This window comes from Notechis scutatus, chromosome Z (assembly GCF_049901735.1).
Source record: "Notechis scutatus isolate UNSWTSFEM ecotype Mainland chromosome Z, rNotScu1.2, whole genome shotgun sequence".
In the NCBI taxonomy this organism is placed as follows: domain Eukaryota; kingdom Metazoa; phylum Chordata; class Lepidosauria; order Squamata; family Elapidae; genus Notechis; species Notechis scutatus.
Genome location: NC_142025.1, coordinates 48484153 through 48494672, shown reverse-complemented (window position 1 = coordinate 48494672; position 10520 = coordinate 48484153).

Here is a 10520-nt window from a genome sequence, read left to right as displayed (position 1 = left end):
TTGATTTGTTAATTCATTTTCATTTTGGCTGAAACAACAGAAGTATCTAACATGGGATTCAATGTAAGTGGGAAACGGGAAAAACATCCTCAGGGAACTGCTCTCTACTGGAATATTAGTTCTAGGCTATTAGCTCGAAAAGTAAAACTCTGATCCAGTGAATTATCCAGATTAGATTTATTCATTTTAGTAGCATATAAGATTTAACAGAATATAATTAACTGAGTTGGAAGGGACCTTGGAGGTTTTCTAACCAAACCTCCTACTCAAGCAGGGAATCCTGCACCATTTCAGACAAATCTCTTCCTAAAAATATCCAAAGGTCCATAAAAATATCCATAACTTCTGGATGCACTGATTACTAGGGGCAGGCCAGAAATAAACTATAGCCCAAAAATGGACTATAATATCCTGTAATCCTCTCAAATGGTAGGCTGTGTTATTATTTGGGAGTTATGCTTCAAAATTGCACAAGTAAACCAACAAAAAGCAACAATGGGAAGACTACTTCATGTCCTTGTTCACAAAACCAGCCACCAATTTTATATTAATATCTTAAGGTGACTCAGTTTTGTTTTTGCAATGTATTCTTAACTTGGCATTAAAAGAAACATTACTTTTGCAAAGATGTCACTACTAATGGGAGCAAGCAAAGGACAATCGTGGGATAAGTGTGTGTAAATGCATGCACATTAGAGGATGAATTTGATCTTTGGTTAGGCTTTTGTTTTCCTTCCAGCTGCTTTGTCTGCCAAGCACAGATTAGTTCCCCTGGTAATTGTGGTGCCTCCCAGACTGAAGACTCAATGTTTACAGTACCTTTTTCCCTCTCCAGCCTTTTATACCATGGGGACCATATTGCCAATAACTGTCAGAAAGTTAACCCTGCAGTAATGCTTGTGTTGTATTTTTGATAGATTTGTTTCTCGATTAATGCAGGAAGCAGCAAGCACCCTATTTTTATTTCAATCTTTTAACTAATTGGGTAATTATAAAGGTGGAGGATCACATAGCCTTGTCTCCCCATCCCTATCCTTAAAACTCAAATTCCTTGACTCCCCCTTCCTGTGATCTTACATCACTGCATGCTTCCTGTGTTGTTCTAGCTCCCTGTTTCTCCAACATGACAACTTTAAAACGTGTAACATTTAATTTGAATATTGCTGACTTTTCAGCTCCCAGAACTTTCCCAGCCAGCCTGCCAATCTTCAGTTCTGCAGCTGAAGTTCACACAACCCTGTTGCCAAGTTTGGGCACAACGCTGGTCCAAAAATTTAACTTGAATATTGCTGATTTCTAGGCATATCCATTCCAGGAGTGTCCATAGAGGAGTTTCAAAAAGCAAAATGATGACCATGACTACATGAGATCCCACCATCTTTTCATGAGTGTTGCACATGACACGAAAAAAGACGCTTATTCATAGACACAGCTGCCCTTTGACCTCCCTTGGATGCCTTTGCAATTGATGCATCTAGATCAGGGTCAAACTCTAGGCCTGCAGGCAGCATCTGGCACACAGGTGCTTCGATCTGGCCTGCAGGGCCAGCCTCAAAATAGCAAAGGACTGGCTCACAGTGCCTCTGCTAGTCAAAACAGGTAACGGGGCCCTGTACTCCATTTGGGCTGCCAGGGTGGTGCAGGAGGTCATCCAGGCCCAAAATGGGGTGTGGGGAAGCACGAGCAGCCCCTGCGTGCCCTGTTTTGGCTGCCAAGGTAGTACAGGAGGCTGTCCAGACTCAAAACGGGCATGGGGGCCCTGTTTTGGCTGCCAGTTCTACAGGAAAATAGTTGGGAACACAGGCAGCAATTGGAAGAAGAAAAATGGTCAGGAAAGCATTTTTTTCAAAAAAGAAGGTGGCCAACAAGAGCAGAGTCCAAATATAAGGCACAGGGAGACACTGTCACAGAAGAAATATGGATAACAGGAATGAGAAAAGCAGTTAAAAGCAATCTGAACTGGATAACGAACTCCAGTTGCAAGGAAATCCCTCTTCCAGAACCTGGAAGACTTCTGATTTGGGGGCAGAGAGGCAACAGAAGGGATCCTTCAGGCTACACAGACTCAACTTTAGGCAGCTTTAGTTTACCAAAGTCTTGATTTCAACTAGTCAAGGCAAGGTCTTCTCTTTAGCATCATTTCTTTCCTTTCTCCCATTCAGCCTTTTTCTAACCCCAACTTTTAACCGCACTTTCTAGTTTGCACCCATTGTCATTTTTCCCCTATAGCCAGAAGGGTTTCTTTCCTTGATTGGGTACTTCCCTTGGCTGCCTTTTCTGGGCTGAGTCTCCTTTTCTTTCTTCCTCTGAGGTTTCCTCTGAATCCTCCTGCTGTGACTTTCTGCTCAAGGAGTCCTTGCAATTTGCTTTGTTCTACAATCAGCTTTTTCCAGACTTGCTTCTCAACTATTTTTTCCCCCTCTTCTTTCTGAGACCATTCAGAAAACCATATCCCCACCTCACTCCCTTTCTGGTTTATATTCCCCAGAGAGGTAACTAAACATGACCTTTTTAACAGATTCTACTTGTCACAGAAAAGGGACTTGTGGCTTGGCTGAGGTTTCTGGAATCCTATGTTGACTTGAATTCTGTCTGTTTATCTCTCTGTCTGTCTCTCTGTCTCTCTATTTGGTGGTACCAATCTGCTTTTTCAGCTAATGTTAACCTAAGCAGGCCTTGACTTTTTTTCCCCCTTGAGGTTCTTATGACTACTTTCTGAACTTGCACCCTCATCCTTGAAGCTGTTTTGTCATATTACTGAGCTTATTATCTTCCTCCCCAGCTTTTACACACATAATTCAACTAAAGCCAAATTGCCACACTTGCTTTCTGTTTCCTGCGCATCGATGGAGTTGACTTCTAACTCTTTTCTTGAGGAAAGAGCCAAACTCTGAGCAAGGTGACTTTTCCTGGTGGTTTCATTCTTATTTCAAATCGACTGGCATCGACCCCCACCCCCGTGTCCAGTTTTGGCTGGCAGTGGGCTATCAAAACTAAAAACAAAACAAAAGGAGAAATGTTTCTCCTTTTGTATTTGAGCATGCAAGAAGGGGCAGGAAAGGAGAAACGGAAAGAGGAAAGACAAAGGAAAAGAAGAAAAAAAGGGAAGTGAGCAAGGAAGGGAAAACAAGGAAAGGGGAAGGAAGAAGAAATTAGAATGAAGAGGGAAGAAAAAGGGGGAGGGAGGGGGGGAGACAGAGTATAATGAAAGAGAGAGAGAGTCTGAGGGAAGTTCTGCTTTAGCACTTGGCCACCACAGGTGCCCCCAGACACAAGTCCTGTGTCACGGCCACCATGCCTACCCCCGGCCATGCCCTCCTGGCCCTCCAACGTCATACACAATCCTGATGTGACCCTCAATGAAATAGAATTTGACACCCCTGATCTAGATCATCAGACTATTAACAAACTTTCTTTAGCTTGTATTTTGGAAGGGTAAAACTTTTTTTCAAATTGGAAATTTGCTGTCAAATCACAGTAGCATGAATTTGGGATGTGGTAGCAATGGTGACTCTGATTCTTGTAAAAGAGAAGACTGGGAGCTGAATGTAGTCTCTGATTACCCACCTCCATGATAATGATAGATCGCAAGTGTATTATTTTAATTTTTCCATGCAGCTTGAGTTTTTTTAATTTGCTTTTTAATTTCTTTTCAAGTAAGGGAAAAAATCAACGATGTTTCTCAGATGCTCTTGCATTTTTAATAATCCCTCAATAATCTTTTTAGTGGTCCACAATCTCCCCAGCTTCACACATCAATATAATTGCAGGGGAAGAAACTATAAGGAAATGTCTTTTGGACCTTGCTTGTTTTCACAAAACATGGACAGCCAGAAAGATGTGACTATACAAACAAGGTAGGGTAAACATGCAGGACATGTCTTCTGAAGTTCTTTCTAACCCCTTTGCCAACAAAATCTCTCTCTGTGTGTGTGTGTGTGTGTGTGTGTGTGTGAACTGGGAAGTCTGGAGTGAGTTGCACATACCCTGCTCTGGGTCACATAACTGGAAAAAAGGAAGCTGAGAATGGAGAGGTTGCCAATATTCTGCCCATAACTCCCTTTCTTCCATGGGAATACATGTCCAGGATTATTATTTTTCTCCAGTCCTGCCATGATGGTTGAGCTCATTTTCAAATTCAGGCCTTCTATAAACAGCTTCTTTGCCCATAAAACTGCTCCTGTTCTATAATGTTTTCATAGCCTGGTGATGCCCAGGGAATCATGAGCCTCTACATAAATGTTCCATTGGGCTGGAAAGAATACAAAACAAAAATCACCTTGACCATCCCAGAGTAAGGAAGTAAGCTCAGAAGCAAAGAATTTCTAAAGCATAGGCTTTTTTCTTTTTAAAAACTTGTTTTATGAATTGGAAGATGAGAAATCAGTACAGCATTGCTTTGTATATTTCAATTAATTCGATAATTTGAATAATCAAAAAACAAGTTGATGTTTCTGACATTAATAAAGTGCTGATTTTGTAACTTTGTTTTTTGTAATGTAGACTTTCCTCGATCCATCAGGATTTGTGCTAGTTATAAATAATGTTAATACCATAGGTACAGGCCATGACATACTAGGGACGTGGTGGCTCAGTGGCTAAAATGCTGAGTTTGTTGATCAGAAAGGTCAGCAGTTTGGTGGTTCAAATCCCTAGCACCCCATAACGGAGTGAACTCCTGTTACTTGTCCCAGCTTCTGCCAACCTAGCAGTTCGAAAGTATGTAAAAATGCAAGTAGAAAAATAGGGACCACTTTTGGTGGGAAGGTAACAGTGTTCCGTGCGCCTTCAGCATTTAGTCATGCTGGCCACATGACCACGGAGACGTCTTCGGACAGCACTGGCTCTTTGGCTTTGTAACGGAGATGAGCACTGCCTCCTAGAGCCGGAAATGACTAGCACGTATGTGCAAAAGGGAACCTGTGTAGGGGAACCTTTACATGACCTTAAGGCCATGACTGCTTATGTCCTTTTAGAGGTTTTGCTCAGATCTCCTATGTGTGACTAGATTCTGATGCAGATGTCAAAGTCTCCATACAGATTCTTAGCAGTGAAGATCTAAAGCTTAGCACCAAGTCGGCTAAGTAACCTTTCATATGTTAAATTTATGTTTTACTGACAAAGAAATAGAGACTTCTATAGATCTATTTCAAGCTATTTAGCTCTTATCAGCTAGCCATACACTTATGGACTTCGAACTCAGGCTGCTTACCTATTAGGTAGATGTATTAACCTCTAAACCATGGGTTCTTCATACTTTGTTGGCTATATATATTGTTTTTCTCTCTCCAGTGGGACCAGTCTATCAGGGCTGCCCAACTAACCTGGTCTGCCCAATTAAGGGAGGGAGCGTACTGCTTCCATTTTCACCTTTCAGCCCCAATCCAGGGCCTTCACAGGCAAACTATTTTTGTGTTAAATTTATGTTTTACCAACAAAGAAATAAAGGGAGACTACTCTGCCATGAAAGCGACTGCCAATGAAGGCCCCTGGATTGGGGCTGAAAGGCGAAAATGGAAGCAGTACGCTCCCTCCCTTAATTGGGTAGATCAGGTTGCCCTGATAGACCAGTCCCACTGGAGAAAAGATGCTTCCTTTTATATGTTATACTACTGCAATACTATAATGGTGCTGGCATGTCACTTTGGTGTCCTGAGAAATGAAGAAAAGCAATATTTTTTTGATTAAGAGAAACAGATGCCTTTAGAAGTATTTTTTGTGGACAAAATATAATTAATATGATAATCACAATAACATAAGCATTTAGACTTATACACCACTTCATAGTGCTTTACAGCCTCCTCTAAGCAGTTTACAGAGTCAGCCTATTGCCCCCAACAATCTGAGTCTTTATTTTACCCACCTCGGAAGGATGGAAGGCTGAGTCAACCTTGAGCCTGGTGGGATTCGATCTGTCAAATTGTAGGCAGCGGGCTGCAGAAGTAGCTTTCAGTACTGCACTCTAACCACTCCACCACAGGGGCTCAATATCATATTATATAATATCATATAATATGGTAATTCTCCTAATGATTTATCCTGATGATGGAACTTTGCCATTGTTTCTTCAAATACTGTATCAATGTAATGGATTAAGGATGTAAATAATGTAATCCACCACTAGATGTTGCTGTTACAAACATAAACCAAGACAGGCATGTTAACCAAGGATCAGGGGAAAGCATTTTATTTATTGTATTTGTTTAAGAGCTTTTCAAATAAATCCTCCTGGACAGTTCAATCAAAGTATTGTAATAACACCTTAATAAAGTTTCAGTAAAACCCTGAATAAATCAGTGCAGCATAACACCAAACAATAACTTGCCTGGATCAATGGTCCTAACAAATGGGAAAGCTGTTAATGGCACAGTTTTCATTGCTTTCAATGGATTTGTTCCAGATCAGTATCTTAGGATGCTCACATCCATGCCTGGGGAATGGTAAATGGCAGCCCAATTAGAAATGATCACTAGCTTTCTTAGAATGCAACTCTAAATCAATCCCTTATGGCTAGGATTATCATAGGGTAAATTAGAAGATGCTTGTGCCAAGAAGGTAAGATGTTTGGATAATCCAATTGATAACATTGCTGCAGAGGGAGCAACTTAACCCTCTCTTTCCCTTTCTGAGGCAAAATTGCCCCAGCAACCTTGGAAAAGGTTTATGTAGGAAGCCCTGGAAAGAAGAAAGGAGAGAAGGAAGGAGAGAAGGAAGGATTGATTCAAAGCCAGCTGGAGGGTGGATGGATAACCACAGGACTTCTATTTGCTTTTATAAAAGATTTAAAATCAGTGGTGGGATTCTACCTGGTCATCTCAGTTCTATAGAACCAGTTGTTATGATTCTGCACAGTTTGGAGAACTGGCAAATTGTGCCACTGGCTGGCCCTGCCCTGTCCCGCCCACTCACTCCTTACCTGGCATGCGTGCCATCCAACTTGCCTGTGTTGTGCCTTCGCCTAATTTTTGGTAAGTTGCTATTTTTTCCTCTTTTTTCCCCCCAACCATCAGCTGTTCTGACTATCAGCTGTGCCGTGAGATTTAGATTAGCTTGAAAGCAGGAAATCGTTGGATTTCTTGCTTTCTAGCTAATCTAACAGCAGAGCTGAACCTTCCTAGCTTCTATTTTTCAATGCAGATTCAGGTAGCAGATTGCAGAAAGATAGATCTCTGAGTGAATCTGTGATTCTGTGACCAACTCAATCTGCCTGCCTGCTTTGTCTGATTTTGCTCTTTTTTAAATAAAAAATTCAATATTTACATAAATATTTACAATATTTACATACAAGCACGCCCAGACAGTCACTTGACCACCAAGCCACACCCACAAATTAGGCCATGCCCACAGAACCGGTTGTTAAGAAATTTGAATCCCACCCTTTTTAAAACTTACTGTCAAAATGGCGGCCGACGGGCTGAATGTGTCACATGCAGGCCATGCCCACCTCAGCTTCGTAAATGGGAAAAACGTCACAAAACATCATGTGATGGAAATGTGACGCCGCAAGTTTGACACCTGTAGTTTAAAGGTTTCCACTCTCCAGTTATAACTGACACAAGGGGGCGGTGGTCATCTCTGAATCTCAGCCAGGACAGCCTGTGTTGTCTGAGAGATTTTCCATCATCATGTAGCCAGTATGAAAATATGGAATGCAGTAACCTTCCTACCAAAGTGGTACCTCTATATCTACCAGTATTTGCATGCTTTTGAACTGCTAGATTGGCAGGAGTGGGTAATGAGAGCTCACCCCATCATGTGGTACTTGGACTATCGTCTTTCCAGGTGATAACCCAGCATCTTAACCCTGGGCCGTTGTGCCATGGTTCTATATATTTTTATAGTGGTCCTTAAAGGTTTTCAGTGAGGATGTGGTGGTTTTGTAAAAAATAAGTTTGAGAATCATTAATTAATCCAAAACTTAGAGCAGGGGTGGCAAGACTTAAGACTTACGGACTTCAACTCTCAGAATTCCCCAACCAGAATTGATTCAAAGGAACAAGGCATCTAATGCTGATATACCCAAAATAAAGGTCAACATTACTGGACATAAATAATTACCAATAAATATAAATACTTTCACTAGTATGGTTGTTATCCCTATACTACTAAATGTCTTGTCTCTAATTTTTGTTTTCTGGAGATAAAACATAATTTCTACTGCTATGGCTAACCTTTTTTTAAAAATTGTTCTTTTAACTTCTTTTTAGAAATATTCAAAGTATAATTGTGCACTAAGTGGAACTAATTTAATGAACTCCCACCCTTCTGTTCCTATGATCTATAAATAATATTTAGTCTTGAGATAATGTTAACTGCAGTATTTCAAGAAATTCTTCAAAAAATTATTTAAGATACTTAGACAAGCGACACCTCTTTATTCATTTGTACTTTAAATTGAAGGAATTACCTTATACATAATCATGCCATTATATATTTTTTATAAGTCCTTACACCACAGATGGCTTCCTTTTCTGTCCTTCCAATTACCATTTTATTGCCTCCTAGTGAATTAGTCATGAATATTCAATTTTCCTTTTTTATGGATTATTTTAAATTACCAGGCAGAAATACTTCGTATGTCATATTACATTTGGAGCAATAAGCTTGTTGACCATGGTTACTTTAATTACCCTCAAGGTATCCTTCCAATAACATTTTTTTAACTGGCTGTTTCTCAGCACTTTTTTGATATCTTTCTTATTTATTTAGTTATTTGTTTGCCATCCATCTCATCACAAGATGACTCTGGGTAGCTTATAACATTAAAAGCAATAAAACCATAAAATATAAATATTTCTAATAACTAATATTTCTCCATGCCTGGCCTGGAAAGATTTTCATAAAGGATGTATCTTTCTAAGAGACATAAAAATTACACTTGGGCTCGATGCTTTCTGGGTTGTTTTTAATACAAGAGAGACTTCTACATGCTTTTAAAGAATCGGCATTGATGAAATAAAATAAATTGGCATTCCAAGCAATGACTGGAACAAGATACCAAAAGTGTGAAGAAGAAGGAAATATTCCAAATAAAGAAAAGTATGAAGAAATGAAGAAGCTGATTTGTTACTCCAACTGAAACCTTCCTTAACCATATCTACCAGATATTCTAGTTATGGATGATGCAACAATGGACTATGTGAGACAAAAGTTCCTAGTGTTAGAACACTAATTCCAGAGGTGGTATTCAGCAGGTTCTGACCAGTTCTGGAGAACCAGTAGTGGAAATTTTGAGTAGTTCGAAGAACTGGCAAATATCACCTTTGACTGGAGATTTCACAGTATCCTTCCCCTGCTATGCCCACCAAGCCACGCCCACAGAACCGGTAGTAAAAAAAATTGAATCCCACCACTGACTAATTTTCTAATTTTCTTTATGGTGGAGATGAATGCAGGGGAGGCAGGATTTTCTTTTAGTGCAATGTTTTGTTGGAATTTTGGGAGTTGAGTCTATCAGTTGCCAGGGTTGAAAAACACTGATTTAATGTATTCCCTAATGTAATTCCGACACACTTGGTAATATAAATGGTAATGTAATTCCCACACACTTATGCATAATGTATGTGTAAAATCCTGACATCTTCCTCTTGGAAAAGGGCTTCTGGAGATTGTGTTGTATTCATACCATAGTGGTTTGTCACAAGCAAAACATGACCTTTCCTCCCACTGAAACAGATATTAATTCTGCAGCTGCAGTCTGAAATGTGTCACAAGGCCCAATCATGTAAAATTGTGTGAGGTAGGGTTGCCATAGCAAAAAAAAAATCTTGGAAAGTTGTACTAAAGAAGGGAATTTCACAACATTGAAGGAGCACAAGCCCTTTGCTCAGCATAGCACTAACACCAAACTTGAACTATGATATCATTATGGATAAGGAGTGTAACTTTTATTCATGCACATACAATTAAAGGACTGATTTTTAAAATTAAGTCAAGCGCTACTGCATTTCACCTCTCATTTAGCTTTTTAAATGTTTATTTCAGCTTTTTGTGGAACATTTTTTCCCCAGTGGTCTGTGGTTTTGTCTATCAAACATCCTTTGATGACAGGCTCAAGAATACCTTTCTCCAGAGGAGAAGTATTTATAAGTGAATATTGCATAAGGTGGGTTGAATCAGATGGCTAGCTTTTGGCATTTGCAACAGGAAAAGTACTTTGCTTGTGATGCTTCTAGGCTCATATTCTGTATCAGTTCATGGTTTGTTAACAAGCCATAATGGGCTGTATTCATTCACAATAAAAGCTGGAAGAAAAACCAGAGATTGACTCCTTTTCTGATTTACACCACTTTAAATCAATATATATCTTGCATGCTTTTGGTATAGTTGACCCAGCCAACTAATTATATTCCAAAAGCCACAGATAATCAAAAAACATTGCTCAATGAGATTGTGAGTGAGGCCATTGCCTGATTAATTTTCATTTTATTTAGCAGTTTGATCCTTGGCCTACAGGTAGGGGTGGGATTCTACCAGTTCGCACCTATTCGCTAGAACTGGTTGTTAACATCTAAGCAGTT